This window comes from Humulus lupulus, chromosome 3 (genome assembly GCF_963169125.1).
Source record: "Humulus lupulus chromosome 3, drHumLupu1.1, whole genome shotgun sequence".
Classification (NCBI taxonomy): domain Eukaryota; kingdom Viridiplantae; phylum Streptophyta; class Magnoliopsida; order Rosales; family Cannabaceae; genus Humulus; species Humulus lupulus.
Window position 1 is genome coordinate 11,148,156 of NC_084795.1, and position 16,138 is coordinate 11,164,293.

A 16,138-nucleotide genomic window follows, 5' to 3' on the forward strand; every position below is an offset into this window, starting at 1 on the left:
CGCTATAAATGAATATTGCGGACCAAACATTCCGGGTGCGATCATACCAGCACTAATGCACTGGATCCCATCAGAACTCCGCAGTTAAGCGTGCTTGGGCGAGAGTAGTACTAGGATGGGTGACCTCCTGGGAAGTCCTCGTGTTGCACCCCTGAAAACATCATTTTTTTTTTCCCTTTAAAAATCCACTTACGGCTCAAAAGTTTGTATTTTTTGTTTTAAATCTTTAAAAACTCATTTATTTCGTTTTCCTTGAGGGGTTAATACCGTGGTCACTAACAAGCAGCGAATAAGAAGTTCCTAGTCAATCCGGGGGAGAAAAGGGAGGACACACGCGCTCGCTATAAATGAATATTGCGGACCGAACATTCCGGGTGCGATCATACCAGCACTAATGCACCGGATCCCATCAGAACTCCGCAGTTAAGCGTGCTTGGGCGAGAGTAGTACTAGGATGGGTGACCTCCTGGGAAGTCCTCGTGTTGCACCCCTGAAAACATCATTTTTTTTTCCCTTTAAAAATCCACTTACGGCTCAAAAGTTTGTATTTTTTGTTTTAAATCTTTAAAAACTCATTTATTTCGTTTTCCTTGAGGGGTTAATACCGTGGTCACTAACAAGCAGCGAATAAGAAGTTCCTAGTCAATCCGGCGGAGAAAAGGGAGGACACACGCGCTCGCTATAAATGAATATTGCGGACCAAACATTCCGGGTGCGATCATACCAGCACTAATGCACCGGATCCCATCAGAACTCCGCAGTTAAGCGTGCTTGGGCGAGAGTAGTACTAGGATGGGTGACCTCCTGGGAAGTCCTCGTGTTGCACCCCTGAAAACATCATTTTTTTTTTCCCTTTAAAAATCCACTTACGGCTCAAAAGTTTGTATTTTTTGTTTTAAATCTTTAAATCTATAAATGAATATTGCGGACCAAACATTCCGGGTGCGATCATACCAGCACTAATGCACCGGATCCCATCAGAACTCCGCAGTTAAGCGCGCTTGGGCGAGAGTAGTACTAGGATGGGTGACCTCCTGGGAAGTCCTCGTGTTGCACCCCTGAAAACATCATTTTTTTTTTCCCTTTAAAAATCCACTTACGGCTCAAAAGTTTGTATTTTTTGTTTTAAATCTTTAAAAACTCATTTATTTCGTTTTCCTTGAGGGGTTAATACCGTGGTCACTAACAAGCAGCGAATAAGAAGTTCCTAGTCAATCCGGGGGAGAAAAGGGAGGACACACGCGCTCGCTATAAATGAATATTGCGGACCAAACATTCCGGGTGCGATCATACCAGCACTAATGCACCGGATCCCATCAGAACTCCGCAGTTAAGCGTGCTTGGGCGAGAGTAGTACTAGGATGGGTGACCTCCTGGGAAGTCCTCGTGTTGCACCCCTGAAAACATCATTTTTTGTTTCCCTTTAAAAATCCACTTACGGCTCAAAAGTTTGTATTTTTTGTTTTAAATCTTTAAATCTATAAATGAATATTGCGGACCAAACATTCCGGGTGCGATCATACCAGCACTAATGCACCGGATCCCATCAGAACTCCGCAGTTAAGCGTGCTTGGGCGAGAGTAGTACTAGGATGGGTGACCTCCTGGGAAGTCCTCGTGTTGCACCCCTGAAAACATCATTTTTTTTTTTCCCTTTAAAAATCCACTTACGGCTCAAAAGTTTGTATTTTTTGTTTTAAATCTTTAAAAACTCATTTATTTCGTTTTCCTTGAGGGGTTAATACCGTGGTCACTAACAAGCAGCGAATAAGAAGTTCCTAGTCAATCCGGGGGAGAAAAGGGAGGACACACGCGCTCGCTATAAATGAATATTGCGGACCAAACATTCCGGGTGCGATCATACCTGCACTAATGCACCGGATCCCATCAGAACTCCGCAGTTAAGCGTGCTTGGGCGAGAGTAGTACTAGGATGGGTGACCTCCTGGGAAGTCCTCGTGTTGCACCCCTGAAAACATCATTTTTTTTTTATCCCTTTAAAAATCCACTTACGGCTCAAAAGTTTGTATTTTTTGTTTTAAATCTTTAAAAACTCATTTATTTCGTTTTCCTTGAGGGGTTAATACCGTGGTCACTAACAAGCAGCGAATAAGAAGTTCCTAGTCAATCCGGGGGAGAAAAGGGAGGACACACGCGCTCGCTATAAATGAATATTGCGGACCAAACATTCCGGGTGCGATCATACCAGCACTAATGCACCGGATCCCATCAGAACTCCGCAGTTAAGCGTGCTTGGGCGAGAGTAGTACTAGGATGGGTGACCTCCTGGGAAGTCCTCGTGTTGCACCCCTGAAAACATCTTTTTTTTTTTACCCTTTTAAAATCCACTTACGGCTCAAAAGTTTGTATTTTTTGTTTTAAATCTTTAAAAACTTATTTATTTCGTTTTCCTTGAGGGGTTAATACCGTGGTCACTAACAAGCAGCGAATAAGAAGGTCCTAGTCAATCCGGGGGAAAAAAGGGAGGACACACGCGCTCGCTATAAAAGAATATTGCGGACCAAACATTCCGGGTGCGATCATACCAGCACTAATGCACCGGATCCCATCAGAACTCCGCAGTTAAGCGTGCTTGGGCGAGAGTAGTACTAGGATGGGTGACCTCCTGGGAAGTCCTCGTGTTGCACCCCTGAAAACATCATTTTTTTTTTCCCTTTAAAAATCCACTTACGGCTCAAAAGTTTGTATTTTTTGTTTTAAATCTTTAAAAACTCATTTATTTCGTTTTCCTTGAGGGGTTAATACCGTGGTCACTAACAAGCAGCGAATAAGAAGTTCCTAGTCAATCCGGGGGAGAAAAGGGAGGACACACGCGCTCGCTATAAATGAATATTGCGGACCAAACATTCCGGGTGCGATCATACCAGCACTAATGCACCGGATCCCATCAGAACTCCGCAGTGAAGCGTGCTTGGGCGAGAGTAGTACTAGGATGGGTGACCTCCTGGGAAGTCCTCGTGTTGCACCCCTGAAAACATCATTTTTTTTTTCCCTTTAAAAATCCACTTACGGCTCAAAAGTTTGTATTTTTTGTTTTAAATCTTTAAAAACTCATTTATTTCGTTTTCCTTGAGGGGTTAATACCGTGGTTACTAACAAGCAGCGAATAAGAAGTTCCTAGTCAATCTGGGGGAGAAAAGGGAGGACACACGCGCTCGCTATAAATGAATATTGCGGAACAAACATTCCGGGTGCGATCATACCAGCACTAATGCACCGGATCCCATCAGAACTCCGCAGTTAAGCGCGCTTGGGCGAGAGTAGTACTAGGATGGGTGACCTCCTGGGAAGTCCTCGTGTTGCACCCCTGAAAACATCTTTTTTTTTTTTCCCTTTTAAAATCCACTTACGGCTCAAAAGTTTGTATTTTTTGTTTTAAATCTTTAAAAACTCATTTATTTCGTTTTCCTTGAGGGGTTAATACCGTGGTCACTAACAAGCAGCGAATAAGAAGGTCCTAGTCAATCCGGGGGAAAAAAGGGAGGACACACGCGCTCGCTATAAATGAATATTGCGGACCAAACATTCCGGGTGCGATCATACCAGCACTAATGCACCGGATCCCATCAGAACTCCGCAGTTAAGCGTGCTTGGGCGAGAGTAGTACTAGGATGGGTGACCTCCTGGGAAGTCCTCGTGTTGCACCCCTGAAAACATCATTTTTTTTTTCCCTTTAAAAATCCACTTACGGCTCAAAAGTTTGTATTTTTTGTTTTAAATCTTTAAAAACTCATTTATTTCGTTTTCCTTGAGGGGTTAATACCGTGGTCACTAACAAGCAGCGAATAAGAAGTTCCTAGTCAATCCGGGGGAGAAAAGGGAGGACACACGCGCTCGCTATAAATGAATATTGCGGACCAAACATTCCGGGTGCGATCATACCAGCACTAATGCACTGGATCCCATCAGAACTCCGCAGTTAAGCGTGCTTGGGCGAGAGTAGTACTAGGATGGGTGACCTCCTGGGAAGTCCTCGTGTTGCACCCCTGAAAACATCATTTTTTTTTTCCCTTTAAAAATCCACTTACGGCTCAAAAGTTTGTATTTTTTGTTTTAAATCTTTAAAAACTCATTTATTTCGTTTTCCTTGAGGGGTTAATACCGTGGTCACTAACAAGCAGCGAATAAGAAGTTCCTAGTCAATCCGGGGGAGAAAAGGGAGGACACACGCGCTCGCTATAAATGAATATTGCGGACCGAACATTCCGGGTGCGATCATACCAGCACTAATGCACCGGATCCCATCAGAACTCCGCAGTTAAGCGTGCTTGGGCGAGAGTAGTACTAGGATGGGTGACCTCCTGGGAAGTCCTCGTGTTGCACCCCTGAAAACATCATTTTTTTTTCCCTTTAAAAATCCACTTACGGCTCAAAAGTTTGTATTTTTTGTTTTAAATCTTTAAAAACTCATTTATTTCGTTTTCCTTGAGGGGTTAATACCGTGGTCACTAACAAGCAGCGAATAAGAAGTTCCTAGTCAATCCGGCGGAGAAAAGGGAGGACACACGCGCTCGCTATAAATGAATATTGCGGACCAAACATTCCGGGTGCGATCATACCAGCACTAATGCACCGGATCCCATCAGAACTCCGCAGTTAAGCGTGCTTGGGCGAGAGTAGTACTAGGATGGGTGACCTCCTGGGAAGTCCTCGTGTTGCACCCCTGAAAACATCATTTTTTTTTTCCCTTTAAAAATCCACTTACGGCTCAAAAGTTTGTATTTTTTGTTTTAAATCTTTAAATCTATAAATGAATATTGCGGACCAAACATTCCGGGTGCGATCATACCAGCACTAATGCACCGGATCCCATCAGAACTCCGCAGTTAAGCGCGCTTGGGCGAGAGTAGTACTAGGATGGGTGACCTCCTGGGAAGTCCTCGTGTTGCACCCCTGAAAACATCATTTTTTTTTCCCTTTAAAAATCCACTTACGGCTCAAAAGTTTGTATTTTTTGTTTTAAATCTTTAAAAACTCATTTATTTCGTTTTCCTTGAGGGGTTAATACCGTGGTCACTAACAAGCAGCGAATAAGAAGTTCCTAGTCAATCCGGGGGAGAAAAGGAAGGACACACGCGCTCGCTATAAATGAATATTGCGGACCAAACATTCCGGGTGCGATCATACCAGCACTAATGCACCGGATCCCATCAGAACTCCGCAGTTAAGCGTGCTTGGGCGAGAGTAGTACTAGGATGGGTGACCTCCTGTGAAGTCCTCGTGTTGCACCCCTGAAAACATCATTTTTTTTTCCCTTTAAAAATCCACTTACGGCTCAAAAGTTTGTATTTTTTGTTTTAAATCTTTAAATCTATAAATGAATATTGCGGACCAAACATTCCGGGTGCGATCATACCAGCACTAATGCACCGGATCCCATCAGAACTCCGCAGTTAAGCGTGCTTGGGCGTGAGTAGTACTAGGATGGGTGACCTCCTGGGAAGTCCTCGTGTTGCACCCCTGAAAACATCATTTTTTTTCCCTTTAAAAATCCACTTACGGCTCAAAAGTTTGTATTTTTTGTTTTAAATCTTTAAAAACTAATTTATTTCGTTTTCCTTGAGGGGTTAATACCGTGGTCACTAACAAGCAGCGAATAAGAAGTTCCTAGTCAATCCGGGGGAGAAAAGGGAGGACACACGCGCTCGCTATAAATGAATATTGCGGACCAAACATTCCGGGTGCGATCATACCAGCACTAATGCACCGGATCCCATCAGAACTCCGCAGTTAAGCGTGCTTGGGCGAGAGTAGTACTAGGATGGGTGACGTCCTGGGAAGTCCTCGTGTTGCACCCCTGAAAACATCATTTTTTTTTCCCTTTAAAAATCCACTTACGGCTCAAAAGTTTGTATGTTTTGTTTTAAATCTTTAAAAACTCATTTATTTCGTTTTCCTTGAGGGGTTAATACCGTGGTCACTAACAAGCAGCGAATAAGAAGTTCCTTGTCAATCCGGGGGAGAAAAGGGAGGACACACGCGCTCGCTATAAATGAATATTGCGGACCAAACATTCCGGGTGCGATCATACCAGCACTAATGCACCGGATCCCATCAGAACTCCGCAGTTAAGCGTGCTTGGGCGAGAGTAGTACTAGGATGGGTGACCTCCTGGGAAGTCCTCGTGTTGCACCCCTGAAAATATCTTTTTTTTTTTCCCTTTAAAAATCCACTTACGGCTCAAAAGTTTGTATTTTTTGTTTTAAATCTTTAAATCTATAAATGAATATTGCGGACCAAACATTCCGGGTGCGATCATACCAGCACTAATGCACCGGATCCCATCAGAACTCCGCAGTTAAGCGTGCTTGGGCGAGAGTAGTACTAGGATGGGTGACCTCCTGGGAAGTCCTCGTGTTGCACCCCTGAAAACATCATTTTTTTTCCCTCTAAAAATCCACTTACGGCTCAAAAGTTTGTATTTTTTGTTTTAAATCTTTAAAAACTCATTTATTTCGTTTTCCTTGAGGGGTTAATACCGTGGTCACTAACAAGCAGCGAATAAGAAGTTCCTAGTCAATCCGGGGGAGAAAAGGAAGGACACACGCGCTCGCTATAAATGAATATTGCGGACCAAACATTCCGGGTGCGATCATACCTGCACTAATGCACCGGATCCCATCAGAACTCCGCAGTTAAGCGTGCTTGGGCGAGAGTAGTACTAGGATGGGTGACCTCCTGGGAAGTCCTCGTGTTGCACCCCTGAAAACATCATTTTTTTTTTATCCCTTTAAAAATCCACTTACGGCTCAAAAGTTTGTATTTTTTGTTTTAAATCTTTAAAAACTCATTTATTTCGTTTTCCTTGATGGGTTAATACCGTGGTCACTAACAAGCAGCGAATAAGAAGTTCCTAGTCAATCCGGGGGAGAAAAGGGAGGACACACGCGCTCGCTATAAATGAATATTGCGGACCAAACATTCCGGGTGCGATCATACCAGCACTAATGTACCGGATCCCATCAGAACTCCGCAGTTAAGCGTGCTTGGGCGAGAGTAGTACTAGGATGGGTGACCTCCTGGGAAGTCCTCGTGTTGCACCCCTGAAAACATCTTTTTTTTTTTTCCCTTTAAAAATCCACTTACGGCTCAAAAGTTTGTATTTTTTGTTTTAAATCTTTAAAAACTCATTTATTTCGTTTTCCTTGAGGGGTTAATACCGTGGTCACTAACAAGCAGCGAATAAGAAGGTCCTAGTCAATCCGGGGGAAAAAAGGGAGGACACACGCGCTCGCTATAAATGAATATTGCGGACCAAACATTCCGGGTGCGATCATACCAGCACTAATGCACCGGATCCCATCAGAACTCCGCAGTTAAGCGTGCTTGGGCGAGAGTAGTACTAGGATGGGTGACCTCCTGGGAAGTCCTCGTGTTGCACCCCTGAAAACATCATTTTTTTTTTCCCTTTAAAAATCCACTTACGGCTCAAAAGTTTGTATTTTTTGTTTTAAATCTTTAAAAACTCATTTATTTCGTTTTCCTTGAGGGGTTAATACCGTGGTCACTAACAAGCAGCGAATAAGAAGTTCCTAGTCAATCCGGGGGAGAAAAGGGAGGACACACGCGCTCGCTATAAATGAATATTGCGGACCAAACATTCCGGGTGCGATCATACCAGCACTAATGCACCGGATCCCATCAGAACTCCGCAGTTAAGCGTGCTTGGGCGAGAGTAGTACTAGGATGGGTGACCTCCTGGGAAGTCCTCGTGTTGCACCCCTGAAAACATCATTTTTTTTTTCCCTTTAAAAATCCACTTACGGCTCAAAAGTTTGTATTTTTTGTTTTAAATCTTTAAAAACTCATTTATTTCGTTTTCCTTGAGGGGTTAATACCGTGGTCACTAACAAGCAGCGAATAAGAAGTTCCTAGTCAATCCGGGGGAGAAAAGGGAGGACACACGCGCTCGCTATAAATGAATATTGCGGACCGAACATTCCGGGTGCGATCATACCAGCACTAATGCACCGGATCCCATCAGAACTCCGCAGTTAAGCGTGCTTGGGCGAGAGTAGTACTAGGATGGGTGACCTCCTGGGAAGTCCTCGTGTTGCACCCCTGAAAACATCATTTTTTTTTCCCTTTAAAAATCCACTTACGGCTCAAAAGTTTGTATTTTTTGTTTTAAATCTTTAAATACTCATTTATTTCGTTTTCCTTGAGGGGTTAATACCGTGGTCACTAACAAGCAGCGAATAAGAAGTTCCTAGTCAATCCGGGGGAGAAAAGGGAGGACACACGCGCTCGCTATAAATGAATATTGCGGACCAAACATTCCGGGTGCGATCATACCAGACTAATGCACCGGATCCCATCAGAACTCCGCAGTTAAGCGTGCTTGGGCGAGAGTAGTACTAGGATGGGTGACCTCCTGGGAAGTCCTCGTGTTGCACCCCTGAAAACATAATTTTTTTTTTCCCTTTAAAAATCCACTTACGGCTCAAAAGTTTGTATTTTTTGTTTTAAATCTTTAAATCTATAAATGAATATTGCGGACCAAACATTCCGGGTGCGATCATACCAACACTAATGCACCGGATCCCATCAGAACTCCGCAGTTAAGCGCGCTTGGGCGAGAGTAGTACTAGGATGGGTGACCTCCTGGGAAGTCCTCGTGTTGCACCCCTGAAAACATCATTTTTTTTTTTCCCTTTAAAAATCCACTTACGGCTCAAAAGTTTGTATTTTTTGTTTTAAATCTTTAAAAACTCATTTATTTCGTTTTCCTTGAGGGGTTAATACCGTGGTCACTAACAAGCAGCGAATAAGAAGTTCCTAGTCAATCCGGGGGAGAAAAGGAAGGACACACGCGCTCGCTATAAATGAATATTGCGGACCAAACATTCCGGGTGCGATCATACCAGCACTAATGCACCGAATCCCATCAGAACTCCGCAGTTAAGCGTGCTTGGGCGAGAGTAGTACTAGGATGGGTGACCTCCTGGGAAGTCCTCGTGTTGCACCCCTGAAAACATCATTTTTTTTTTCCCTTTAAAAATCCACTTACGGCTCAAAAGTTTGTATTTTTTGTTTTAAATCTTTAAAAACTCATTTATTTCGTTTTCCTTGAGGGGTTAATACCGTGGTCACTAACAAGCAGCGAATAAGAAGTTCCTAGTCAATCCGGGGGAGAAAAGGGAGGACACACGCGCTCGCTATAAATGAATATTGCGGACCAAACATTCCGGGTGCGATCATACCAGCACTAATGCACCGGATCCCATCAGAACTCCGCAGTTAAGCGTGCTTGGGCGAGAGTAGTACTAGGATGGGTGACCTCCTGGGAAGTCCTCGTGTTGCACCCCTGAAAACATCATTTTTTTTTTCCCTTTAAAAATCCACTTACGGCTCAAAAGTTTGTATTTTTTGTTTTAAATCTTTAAATCTATAAATGAATATTGCGGACCAAACATTCCGGGTGCGATCATACCAGCACTAATGCACCGGATCCCATCAGAACTCCGCAGTTAAGCGCGCTTGGGCGAGAGTAGTACTAGGATGGGTGACCTCCTGGGAAGTCCTCGTGTTGCACCCCTGAAAACATCATTTTTTTTTTTCCCTTTAAAAATCCACTTACGGCTCAAAAGTTTGTATTTTTTGTTTTAAATCTTTAAAAACTCATTTATTTCGTTTTCCTTGAGGGGTTAATACCGTGGTCACTAACAAGCAGCGAATAAGAAGTTCCTAGTCAATCCGGGGGAGAAAAGGAAGGACACACGCGCTCGCTATAAATGAATATTGCGGACCAAACATTCCGGGTGCGATCATACCAGCACTAATGCCCCGGATCCCATCAGAACTCCGCACTTAAGCGTGCTTGGGCGAGAGTAGTACTAGGATGGGTGACCTCCTGGGAAGTCCTCGTGTTGCACCCCTGAAAACATCTTTTTTTTTTTCCCTTTAAAAATCCACTTACGGCTCAAAAGTTTGTATTTTTTGTTTTAAATCTTTAAATCTATAAATGAATATTGCGGACCAAACATTCCGGGTGCGATCATACCAGCACTAATGCACCGGATCCCATCAGAACTCCGCAGTTAAGCGTGCTTGGGCGAGAGTAGTACTAGGATGGGTGACCTCCTGGGAAGTCCTCGTGTTGCACCCCTGAAAACATCATTTTTTTTCCCTTTAAAAATCCACTTACGGCTCAAAAGTTTGTATTTTTTGTTTTAAATCTTTAAAAACTAATTTATTTCGTTTTCCTTGAGGGGTTAATACCGTGGTCACTAACAAGCAGCGAATAAGAAGTTCCTTGTCAATCCGGGGGAGAAAAGGGAGGACACACGCGCTCGCTATAAATGAATATTGCGGACCAAACATTCCGGGTGCGATCATACCAGCACTAATGCACCGGATCCCATCAGAACTCCGCAGTTAAGCGTGCTTGGGCGAGAGTAGTACTAGGATGGGTGACCTCCTGGGAAGTCCTCGTGTTGCACCCCTGAAAATATCTTTTTTTTTTCCCTTTAAAAATCCACTTACGGCTCAAAAGTTTGTATTTTTTGTTTTAAATCTTTAAATCTATAAATGAATATTGCGGACCAAACATTCCGGGTGCGATCAAACCAGCACTAATGCACCGGAACCCATCAGAACTCCGCAGTTAAGCGTGCTTGAGCGAGAGTAGTACTAGGATGGGTGACCTCCTGGGAAGTCCTCGTGTTGCACCCCTGAAAACATCATTTTTTTTTTCCCTTTAAAATTCCACATACGGCTCAAAAGTTTGTATTTTTTGTTTTAAATCTTTAAAAACTCATTTATTTCGTTTTCCTTGAGGGGTTAATACCGTGGTCACTAACAAGCAGCGAATAAGAAGTTCCTAGTCAATCCGGGGGAGAAAAGGGAGGACACACGCGCTCGCTATAAATGAATATTGCGGACCAAACATTCCGGGTGCGATCATACCAGCACTAATGCACCGGATCCCATCAGAACTCCGCAGTTAAGCGTGCTTGGGCGAGAGTAGTACTAGGATGGGTGACCTTCTGGGAAGTCCTCGTGTTGCACCCCTGAAAACATCATTTTTTTTTTCCCTTTAAAAATCCACTTACGGCTCAAAAGTTTGTATTTTTTGTTTTAAATCTTTAAAAACTCATTTATTTCGTTTTCCTTGAGGGGTTAATACCGTGGTCACTAACAAGCAGCGAATAAGAAGTTCCTAGTCAATCCGGGGGAGAAAAGGGAGGACACACGCGCTCGCTATAAATGAATATTGCGGACCAAACATTCCGGGTGCGATCATACCAGCACTAATGCACCGGATCCCATCAGAACTCCGCAGTTAAGCGTGCTTGGGCGAGAGTAGTACTAGGATGGGTGACCTCCTGGGAAGTCCTCGTGTTGCACCCCTGAAAACATCATTTTTTTTTTCCCTTTAAAAATCCACTTACGGCTCAAAAGTTTGTATTTTTTGTTTTAAATCTTTAAAAACTCATTTATTTCGTTTTCCTTGAGGGGTTAATACCGTGGTCACTAACAAGCAGCGAATAAGAAGTTCCTAGTCAATCCGGGGGAGAAAAGGGAGGACACACGCGCTCGCTATAAATGAATATTGCGGACCAAACATTCCGGGTGCGATCATACCAGCACTAATGCACCGGATCCCATCAGAACTCCGCAGTTAAGCGTGCTTGGGCGAGAGTAGTACTAGGATGGGTGACCTCCTGGGAAGTCCTCGTGTTCCACCCCTGAAAACATCATTTTTTTTTCCCTTTAAAAATCCACTTACGGCTCAAAAGTTTGTATTTTTTGTTTTAAATCTTTAAATCTATAAATGAATATTGCGGACCAAACATTCCGGGTGCGATCATAGCAGCACTAATGCACCGGATCCCATCAGAACTCTGAGTTAAGCGTGCTTGGGCGAGAGTAGTTCTAGGATGGGTGACCTCGTCGGAAGTCCTCGTGTTGCACCCCTGAAAACATCATTTTTTTTTTTCCCTTTAAAAATCCACTTACGGCTCAAAAGTTTGTATTTTTTGTTTTAAATCTTTAAAAACTCATTTATTTCGTTTTCCTTGAGGGGTTAATACCGTGGTCACTAACAAGCAGCGAATAAGAAGTTCCTAGTCAATCCGGGGGAGAAAAGGGAGGACACACGCGTTCGCTATAAATGAATATTGCGGACCAAACATTCCGGGTGCGATCATACCAGCACTAATGCACCGGATCCCATCAGAACTCCGCAGTTAAGCGTGCTTGGGCGAGAGTAGTACTAGGATGGGTGACCTCCTGGGAAGTCCTCGTGTTGCACCCCTGAAAACATCATTTTTTTTTTCCCTTTAAAAATCCACTTACGGCTCAAAAGTTTGTATTTTTTGTTTTAAATCTTTAAATCTATAAATGAATATTGCGGACCAAACATTCCGGGTGCGATCATACCAGCACTAATGCACCGGATCCCATCAGAACTCCGCAGTCAAGCGCGCTTGGGCGAGAGTAGTACTAGGATGGGTGACCTCCTGGGAAGTCCTCGTGTTGCACCCCTGAAAACATCATTTTTTTTTTCCCTTTAAAAATCCACTTACGGCTCAAAAGTTTGTATTTTTTGTTTTAAATCTTTAAAAACTCATTTATTTCGTTTTCCTTGAGGGGTTAATACCGTGGTCACTAACAAGCAGCGAATAAGAAGTTCCTAGTCAATCCGGGGGAGAAAAGGAAGGACACACGCGCTCGCTATAAATGAATATTGCGGACCAAACATTCCGGGTGCGATCGTACCAGCACTAATGCACCGGATCCCATCAGAACTCCGCAGTTAAGCGTGCTTGGGCGAGAGTAGTACTAGGATGGGTGACCTCCTGGGAAGTCCTCGTGTTGCACCCCTGAAAACATCATTTTTTTTTTCCCTTTAAAAATCCACTTACGGCTCAAAAGTTTGTATTTTTTGTTTTAAATCTTTAAAAACTCATTTATTTCGTTTTCCTTGAGGGGTTAATACCGTGGTCACTAACAAGCAGCGAATAAGAAGTTCCTAGTCAATCCGGGGGAGAAAAGGAAGGACACACGCGCTCGCTATAAATGAATATTGCGGACCAAACATTCCGGGTGCGATCATACCAGCACTAATGCCCCGGATCCCATCAGAACTCCGCACTTAAGCGTGCTTGGGCGAGAGTAGTACTAGGATGGGTGACCTCCTGGGAAGTCCTCGTGTTGCACCCCTGAAAACATCTTTTTTTTTTTCCCTTTAAAAATCCACTTACGGCTCAAAAGTTTGTATTTTTTGTTTTAAATCTTTAAATCTATAAATGAATATTGCGGACCAAACATTCCGGGTGCGATCATACCAGCACTAATGCACCGGATCCCATCAGAACTCCGCAGTTAAGCGTGCTTGGGCGAGAGTAGTACTAGGATGGGTGACCTCCTGGGAAGTCCTCGTGTTGCACCCCTGAAAACATCATTTTTTTTTTCCCTTTAAAATTCCACATACGGCTCAAAAGTTTGTATTTTTTGTTTTAAATCTTTAAAAACTCATTTATTTCGTTTTCCTTGAGGGGTTAATACCGTGGTCACTAACAAGCAGCGAATAAGAAGTTCCTAGTCAATCCGGGGGAGAAAAGGGAGGACACACGCGCTCGCTATAAATGAATATTGCGGACCAAACATTCCGGGTGCGATCATACCAGCACTAATGCACCGGATCCCATCAGAACTCCGCAGTTAAGCGTGCTTGGGCGAGAGTAGTACTAGGATGGGTGACCTTCTGGGAAGTCCTCGTGTTGCACCCCTGAAAACATCATTTTTTTTCCCTTTAAAAATCCACTTACGGCTCAAAAGTTTGTATTTTTTGTTTTAAATCTTTAAAAACTCATTTATTTCGTTTTCCTTGAGGGGTTAATACCGTGGTCACTAACAAGCAGCGAATAAGAAGTTCCTAGTCAATCCGGGGGAGAAAAGGGAGGACACACGCGCTCGCTATAAATGAATATTGCGGACCAAACATTCCGGGTGCGATCATACCAGCACTAATGCACCGGATCCCATCAGAACTCCGCAGTTAAGCGTGCTTGGGCGAGAGTAGTACTAGGATGGGTGACCTCCTGGGAAGTCCTCGTGTTGCACCCCTGAAAACATCATTTTTTTTTTCCCTTTAAAAATCCACTTACGGCTCAAAAGTTTGTATTTTTTGTTTTAAATCTTTAAAAACTCATTTATTTCGTTTTCCTTGAGGGGTTAATACCGTGGTCACTAACAAGCAGCGAATAAGAAGTTCCTAGTCAATCCGGGGGAGAAAAGGGAGGACACACGCGCTCGCTATAAATGAATATTGCGGACCAAACATTCCGGGTGCGATCATACCAGCACTAATGCACCGGATCCCATCAGAACTCCGCAGTTAAGCGTGCTTGGGCGAGAGTAGTACTAGGATGGGTGACCTCCTGGGAAGTCCTCGTGTTCCACCCCTGAAAACATCATTTTTTTTTCCCTTTAAAAATCCACTTACGGCTCAAAAGTTTGTATTTTTTGTTTTAAATCTTTAAATCTATAAATGAATATTGCGGACCAAACATTCCGGGTGCGATCATAGCAGCACTAATGCACCGGATCCCATCAGAACTCTGAGTTAAGCGTGCTTGGGCGAGAGTAGTTCTAGGATGGGTGACCTCGTCGGAAGTCCTCGTGTTGCACCCCTGAAAACATCATTTTTTTTTTTCCCTTTAAAAATCCACTTACGGCTCAAAAGTTTGTATTTTTTGTTTTAAATCTTTAAAAACTCATTTATTTCGTTTTCCTTGAGGGGTTAATACCGTGGTCACTAACAAGCAGCGAATAAGAAGTTCCTAGTCAATCCGGGGGAGAAAAGGGAGGACACACGCGTTCGCTATAAATGAATATTGCGGACCAAACATTCCGGGTGCGATCATACCAGCACTAATGCACCGGATCCCATCAGAACTCCGCAGTTAAGCGTGCTTGGGCGAGAGTAGTACTAGGATGGGTGACCTCCTGGGAAGTCCTCGTGTTGCACCCCTGAAAACATCATTTTTTTTTTCCCTTTAAAAATCCACTTACGGCTCAAAAGTTTGTATTTTTTGTTTTAAATCTTTAAATCTATAAATGAATATTGCGGACCAAACATTCCGGGTGCGATCATACCAGCACTAATGCACCGGATCCCATCAGAACTCCGCAGTCAAGCGCGCTTGGGCGAGAGTAGTACTAGGATGGGTGACCTCCTGGGAAGTCCTCGTGTTGCACCCCTGAAAACATCATTTTTTTTTTCCCTTTAAAAATCCACTTACGGCTCAAAAGTTTGTATTTTTTGTTTTAAATCTTTAAAAACTCATTTATTTCGTTTTCCTTGAGGGGTTAATACCGTGGTCACTAACAAGCAGCGAATAAGAAGTTCCTAGTCAATCCGGGGGAGAAAAGGAAGGACACACGCGCTCGCTATAAATGAATATTGCGGACCAAACATTCCGGGTGCGATCATACCAGCACTAATGCACCGGATCCCATCAGAACTCCGCAGTTAAGCGTGCTTGGGCGAGAGTAGTACTAGGATGGGTGACCTCCTGGGAAGTCCTCGTGTTGCACCCCTGAAAACATCATTTTTTTTTTCCCTTTAAAAATCCACTTACGGCTCAAAAGTTTGTATTTTTTGTTTTAAATCTTTAAAAACTCATTTATTTCGTTTTCCTTGAGGGGTTAATACCGTGGTCACTAACAAGCAGCGAATAAGAAGTTCCTAGTCAATCCGGGGGAGAAAAGGAAGGACACACGCGCTCGCTATAAATGAATATTGCGGACCAAACATTCCGGGTGCGATCATACCAGCACTAATGCCCCGGATCCCATCAGAACTCCGCACTTAAGCGTGCTTGGGCGAGAGTAGTACTAGGATGGGTGACCTCCTGGGAAGTCCTCGTGTTGCACCCCTGAAAACATCTTTTTTTTTTTCCCTTTAAAAATCCACTTACGGCTCAAAAGTTTGTATTTTTTGTTTTAAATCTTTAAATCTATAAATGAATATTGCGGACCAAACATTCCGGGTGCGATCATACCAGCACTAATGCACCGGATCCCATCAGAACTCCGCAGTTAAGCGTGCTTGGGCGAGAGTAGTACTAGGATGGGTGACCTCCTGGGAAGTCCTCGTGTTGCACCCCT

The 16,138-nt window shown here is 43.6% G+C and overlaps 53 non-coding genes across 53 annotated transcripts; all 53 read left to right on the plus strand.

Annotated features, from left to right (window-relative positions):
* The first annotated feature begins 33 nt into the window (after positions 1-33).
* LOC133826276 (5S ribosomal RNA) lies at positions 34-152 on the plus strand. Its single transcript, XR_009889003.1, has one exon. It is a non-coding gene; the product is annotated as a 5S ribosomal RNA (ribosomal RNA).
* A 220-nt stretch (positions 153-372) lies between these two features.
* Positions 373-491, plus strand: LOC133828545 (5S ribosomal RNA). Its single transcript, XR_009891152.1, has one exon. It is a non-coding gene; the product is annotated as a 5S ribosomal RNA (ribosomal RNA).
* Positions 492-710: 219 nt separating this feature from the next.
* Positions 711-829, plus strand: LOC133828546 (5S ribosomal RNA). Its single transcript, XR_009891153.1, has one exon. It is a non-coding gene; the product is annotated as a 5S ribosomal RNA (ribosomal RNA).
* Positions 830-940: 111 nt separating this feature from the next.
* LOC133826462 (5S ribosomal RNA) lies at positions 941-1,059 on the plus strand. The gene has a single exon (XR_009889180.1). It is a non-coding gene; the product is annotated as a 5S ribosomal RNA (ribosomal RNA).
* A 220-nt stretch (positions 1,060-1,279) lies between these two features.
* LOC133828547 (5S ribosomal RNA) lies at positions 1,280-1,398 on the plus strand. The gene has a single exon (XR_009891154.1). It is a non-coding gene; the product is annotated as a 5S ribosomal RNA (ribosomal RNA).
* Positions 1,399-1,509: 111 nt separating this feature from the next.
* On the plus strand, positions 1,510-1,628 carry LOC133828548 (5S ribosomal RNA). The gene has a single exon (XR_009891155.1). It is a non-coding gene; the product is annotated as a 5S ribosomal RNA (ribosomal RNA).
* A 221-nt stretch (positions 1,629-1,849) lies between these two features.
* LOC133826128 (5S ribosomal RNA) lies at positions 1,850-1,968 on the plus strand. The gene has a single exon (XR_009888860.1). It is a non-coding gene; the product is annotated as a 5S ribosomal RNA (ribosomal RNA).
* A 222-nt stretch (positions 1,969-2,190) lies between these two features.
* LOC133828549 (5S ribosomal RNA) lies at positions 2,191-2,309 on the plus strand. The gene has a single exon (XR_009891156.1). It is a non-coding gene; the product is annotated as a 5S ribosomal RNA (ribosomal RNA).
* Positions 2,310-2,530: 221 nt separating this feature from the next.
* LOC133828550 (5S ribosomal RNA) lies at positions 2,531-2,649 on the plus strand. Its single transcript, XR_009891157.1, has one exon. It is a non-coding gene; the product is annotated as a 5S ribosomal RNA (ribosomal RNA).
* Positions 2,650-2,869: 220 nt separating this feature from the next.
* On the plus strand, positions 2,870-2,988 carry LOC133826256 (5S ribosomal RNA). The gene has a single exon (XR_009888984.1). It is a non-coding gene; the product is annotated as a 5S ribosomal RNA (ribosomal RNA).
* A 220-nt stretch (positions 2,989-3,208) lies between these two features.
* On the plus strand, positions 3,209-3,327 carry LOC133826463 (5S ribosomal RNA). The gene has a single exon (XR_009889181.1). It is a non-coding gene; the product is annotated as a 5S ribosomal RNA (ribosomal RNA).
* A 221-nt stretch (positions 3,328-3,548) lies between these two features.
* Positions 3,549-3,667, plus strand: LOC133828551 (5S ribosomal RNA). The gene has a single exon (XR_009891158.1). It is a non-coding gene; the product is annotated as a 5S ribosomal RNA (ribosomal RNA).
* A 220-nt stretch (positions 3,668-3,887) lies between these two features.
* Positions 3,888-4,006, plus strand: LOC133826278 (5S ribosomal RNA). Its single transcript, XR_009889005.1, has one exon. It is a non-coding gene; the product is annotated as a 5S ribosomal RNA (ribosomal RNA).
* Positions 4,007-4,226: 220 nt separating this feature from the next.
* On the plus strand, positions 4,227-4,345 carry LOC133828552 (5S ribosomal RNA). Its single transcript, XR_009891159.1, has one exon. It is a non-coding gene; the product is annotated as a 5S ribosomal RNA (ribosomal RNA).
* Positions 4,346-4,564: 219 nt separating this feature from the next.
* LOC133828555 (5S ribosomal RNA) lies at positions 4,565-4,683 on the plus strand. The gene has a single exon (XR_009891162.1). It is a non-coding gene; the product is annotated as a 5S ribosomal RNA (ribosomal RNA).
* Positions 4,684-4,794: 111 nt separating this feature from the next.
* On the plus strand, positions 4,795-4,913 carry LOC133826464 (5S ribosomal RNA). The gene has a single exon (XR_009889182.1). It is a non-coding gene; the product is annotated as a 5S ribosomal RNA (ribosomal RNA).
* A 219-nt stretch (positions 4,914-5,132) lies between these two features.
* On the plus strand, positions 5,133-5,251 carry LOC133826288 (5S ribosomal RNA). The gene has a single exon (XR_009889014.1). It is a non-coding gene; the product is annotated as a 5S ribosomal RNA (ribosomal RNA).
* A 110-nt stretch (positions 5,252-5,361) lies between these two features.
* LOC133826089 (5S ribosomal RNA) lies at positions 5,362-5,480 on the plus strand. Its single transcript, XR_009888823.1, has one exon. It is a non-coding gene; the product is annotated as a 5S ribosomal RNA (ribosomal RNA).
* A 218-nt stretch (positions 5,481-5,698) lies between these two features.
* Positions 5,699-5,817, plus strand: LOC133826692 (5S ribosomal RNA). The gene has a single exon (XR_009889404.1). It is a non-coding gene; the product is annotated as a 5S ribosomal RNA (ribosomal RNA).
* A 219-nt stretch (positions 5,818-6,036) lies between these two features.
* Positions 6,037-6,155, plus strand: LOC133828556 (5S ribosomal RNA). Its single transcript, XR_009891163.1, has one exon. It is a non-coding gene; the product is annotated as a 5S ribosomal RNA (ribosomal RNA).
* A 111-nt stretch (positions 6,156-6,266) lies between these two features.
* On the plus strand, positions 6,267-6,385 carry LOC133828557 (5S ribosomal RNA). The gene has a single exon (XR_009891164.1). It is a non-coding gene; the product is annotated as a 5S ribosomal RNA (ribosomal RNA).
* A 218-nt stretch (positions 6,386-6,603) lies between these two features.
* Positions 6,604-6,722, plus strand: LOC133826129 (5S ribosomal RNA). The gene has a single exon (XR_009888861.1). It is a non-coding gene; the product is annotated as a 5S ribosomal RNA (ribosomal RNA).
* A 222-nt stretch (positions 6,723-6,944) lies between these two features.
* LOC133826264 (5S ribosomal RNA) lies at positions 6,945-7,063 on the plus strand. Its single transcript, XR_009888991.1, has one exon. It is a non-coding gene; the product is annotated as a 5S ribosomal RNA (ribosomal RNA).
* Positions 7,064-7,284: 221 nt separating this feature from the next.
* Positions 7,285-7,403, plus strand: LOC133828558 (5S ribosomal RNA). Its single transcript, XR_009891165.1, has one exon. It is a non-coding gene; the product is annotated as a 5S ribosomal RNA (ribosomal RNA).
* Positions 7,404-7,623: 220 nt separating this feature from the next.
* On the plus strand, positions 7,624-7,742 carry LOC133828559 (5S ribosomal RNA). The gene has a single exon (XR_009891166.1). It is a non-coding gene; the product is annotated as a 5S ribosomal RNA (ribosomal RNA).
* A 220-nt stretch (positions 7,743-7,962) lies between these two features.
* Positions 7,963-8,081, plus strand: LOC133828560 (5S ribosomal RNA). Its single transcript, XR_009891167.1, has one exon. It is a non-coding gene; the product is annotated as a 5S ribosomal RNA (ribosomal RNA).
* A 219-nt stretch (positions 8,082-8,300) lies between these two features.
* On the plus strand, positions 8,301-8,418 carry LOC133827218 (5S ribosomal RNA). The gene has a single exon (XR_009889914.1). It is a non-coding gene; the product is annotated as a 5S ribosomal RNA (ribosomal RNA).
* A 111-nt stretch (positions 8,419-8,529) lies between these two features.
* LOC133826938 (5S ribosomal RNA) lies at positions 8,530-8,648 on the plus strand. Its single transcript, XR_009889642.1, has one exon. It is a non-coding gene; the product is annotated as a 5S ribosomal RNA (ribosomal RNA).
* Positions 8,649-8,869: 221 nt separating this feature from the next.
* Positions 8,870-8,988, plus strand: LOC133826627 (5S ribosomal RNA). The gene has a single exon (XR_009889341.1). It is a non-coding gene; the product is annotated as a 5S ribosomal RNA (ribosomal RNA).
* A 220-nt stretch (positions 8,989-9,208) lies between these two features.
* LOC133828561 (5S ribosomal RNA) lies at positions 9,209-9,327 on the plus strand. The gene has a single exon (XR_009891168.1). It is a non-coding gene; the product is annotated as a 5S ribosomal RNA (ribosomal RNA).
* A 111-nt stretch (positions 9,328-9,438) lies between these two features.
* Positions 9,439-9,557, plus strand: LOC133826466 (5S ribosomal RNA). The gene has a single exon (XR_009889184.1). It is a non-coding gene; the product is annotated as a 5S ribosomal RNA (ribosomal RNA).
* Positions 9,558-9,778: 221 nt separating this feature from the next.
* On the plus strand, positions 9,779-9,897 carry LOC133826929 (5S ribosomal RNA). The gene has a single exon (XR_009889633.1). It is a non-coding gene; the product is annotated as a 5S ribosomal RNA (ribosomal RNA).
* A 111-nt stretch (positions 9,898-10,008) lies between these two features.
* Positions 10,009-10,127, plus strand: LOC133828562 (5S ribosomal RNA). Its single transcript, XR_009891169.1, has one exon. It is a non-coding gene; the product is annotated as a 5S ribosomal RNA (ribosomal RNA).
* Positions 10,128-10,345: 218 nt separating this feature from the next.
* Positions 10,346-10,464, plus strand: LOC133828563 (5S ribosomal RNA). Its single transcript, XR_009891170.1, has one exon. It is a non-coding gene; the product is annotated as a 5S ribosomal RNA (ribosomal RNA).
* Positions 10,465-10,574: 110 nt separating this feature from the next.
* On the plus strand, positions 10,575-10,693 carry LOC133827145 (5S ribosomal RNA). Its single transcript, XR_009889845.1, has one exon. It is a non-coding gene; the product is annotated as a 5S ribosomal RNA (ribosomal RNA).
* Positions 10,694-10,913: 220 nt separating this feature from the next.
* LOC133826143 (5S ribosomal RNA) lies at positions 10,914-11,032 on the plus strand. The gene has a single exon (XR_009888874.1). It is a non-coding gene; the product is annotated as a 5S ribosomal RNA (ribosomal RNA).
* A 220-nt stretch (positions 11,033-11,252) lies between these two features.
* LOC133828564 (5S ribosomal RNA) lies at positions 11,253-11,371 on the plus strand. The gene has a single exon (XR_009891171.1). It is a non-coding gene; the product is annotated as a 5S ribosomal RNA (ribosomal RNA).
* A 220-nt stretch (positions 11,372-11,591) lies between these two features.
* On the plus strand, positions 11,592-11,710 carry LOC133826730 (5S ribosomal RNA). Its single transcript, XR_009889442.1, has one exon. It is a non-coding gene; the product is annotated as a 5S ribosomal RNA (ribosomal RNA).
* A 110-nt stretch (positions 11,711-11,820) lies between these two features.
* On the plus strand, positions 11,821-11,938 carry LOC133827504 (5S ribosomal RNA). The gene has a single exon (XR_009890194.1). It is a non-coding gene; the product is annotated as a 5S ribosomal RNA (ribosomal RNA).
* A 221-nt stretch (positions 11,939-12,159) lies between these two features.
* Positions 12,160-12,278, plus strand: LOC133828566 (5S ribosomal RNA). Its single transcript, XR_009891173.1, has one exon. It is a non-coding gene; the product is annotated as a 5S ribosomal RNA (ribosomal RNA).
* Positions 12,279-12,389: 111 nt separating this feature from the next.
* On the plus strand, positions 12,390-12,508 carry LOC133826724 (5S ribosomal RNA). The gene has a single exon (XR_009889436.1). It is a non-coding gene; the product is annotated as a 5S ribosomal RNA (ribosomal RNA).
* Positions 12,509-12,728: 220 nt separating this feature from the next.
* Positions 12,729-12,847, plus strand: LOC133826351 (5S ribosomal RNA). Its single transcript, XR_009889074.1, has one exon. It is a non-coding gene; the product is annotated as a 5S ribosomal RNA (ribosomal RNA).
* A 220-nt stretch (positions 12,848-13,067) lies between these two features.
* LOC133826930 (5S ribosomal RNA) lies at positions 13,068-13,186 on the plus strand. Its single transcript, XR_009889634.1, has one exon. It is a non-coding gene; the product is annotated as a 5S ribosomal RNA (ribosomal RNA).
* Positions 13,187-13,297: 111 nt separating this feature from the next.
* Positions 13,298-13,416, plus strand: LOC133828567 (5S ribosomal RNA). Its single transcript, XR_009891174.1, has one exon. It is a non-coding gene; the product is annotated as a 5S ribosomal RNA (ribosomal RNA).
* Positions 13,417-13,636: 220 nt separating this feature from the next.
* LOC133826144 (5S ribosomal RNA) lies at positions 13,637-13,755 on the plus strand. The gene has a single exon (XR_009888875.1). It is a non-coding gene; the product is annotated as a 5S ribosomal RNA (ribosomal RNA).
* A 218-nt stretch (positions 13,756-13,973) lies between these two features.
* Positions 13,974-14,092, plus strand: LOC133828568 (5S ribosomal RNA). The gene has a single exon (XR_009891175.1). It is a non-coding gene; the product is annotated as a 5S ribosomal RNA (ribosomal RNA).
* Positions 14,093-14,312: 220 nt separating this feature from the next.
* Positions 14,313-14,431, plus strand: LOC133826731 (5S ribosomal RNA). The gene has a single exon (XR_009889443.1). It is a non-coding gene; the product is annotated as a 5S ribosomal RNA (ribosomal RNA).
* A 110-nt stretch (positions 14,432-14,541) lies between these two features.
* On the plus strand, positions 14,542-14,659 carry LOC133827505 (5S ribosomal RNA). Its single transcript, XR_009890195.1, has one exon. It is a non-coding gene; the product is annotated as a 5S ribosomal RNA (ribosomal RNA).
* Positions 14,660-14,880: 221 nt separating this feature from the next.
* LOC133828569 (5S ribosomal RNA) lies at positions 14,881-14,999 on the plus strand. Its single transcript, XR_009891176.1, has one exon. It is a non-coding gene; the product is annotated as a 5S ribosomal RNA (ribosomal RNA).
* A 111-nt stretch (positions 15,000-15,110) lies between these two features.
* On the plus strand, positions 15,111-15,229 carry LOC133826725 (5S ribosomal RNA). The gene has a single exon (XR_009889437.1). It is a non-coding gene; the product is annotated as a 5S ribosomal RNA (ribosomal RNA).
* A 220-nt stretch (positions 15,230-15,449) lies between these two features.
* On the plus strand, positions 15,450-15,568 carry LOC133828570 (5S ribosomal RNA). The gene has a single exon (XR_009891177.1). It is a non-coding gene; the product is annotated as a 5S ribosomal RNA (ribosomal RNA).
* Positions 15,569-15,788: 220 nt separating this feature from the next.
* LOC133826932 (5S ribosomal RNA) lies at positions 15,789-15,907 on the plus strand. The gene has a single exon (XR_009889636.1). It is a non-coding gene; the product is annotated as a 5S ribosomal RNA (ribosomal RNA).
* Positions 15,908-16,018: 111 nt separating this feature from the next.
* Positions 16,019-16,137, plus strand: LOC133828571 (5S ribosomal RNA). The gene has a single exon (XR_009891178.1). It is a non-coding gene; the product is annotated as a 5S ribosomal RNA (ribosomal RNA).
* The last annotated feature ends 1 nt before the right edge of the window (position 16,138 follows it).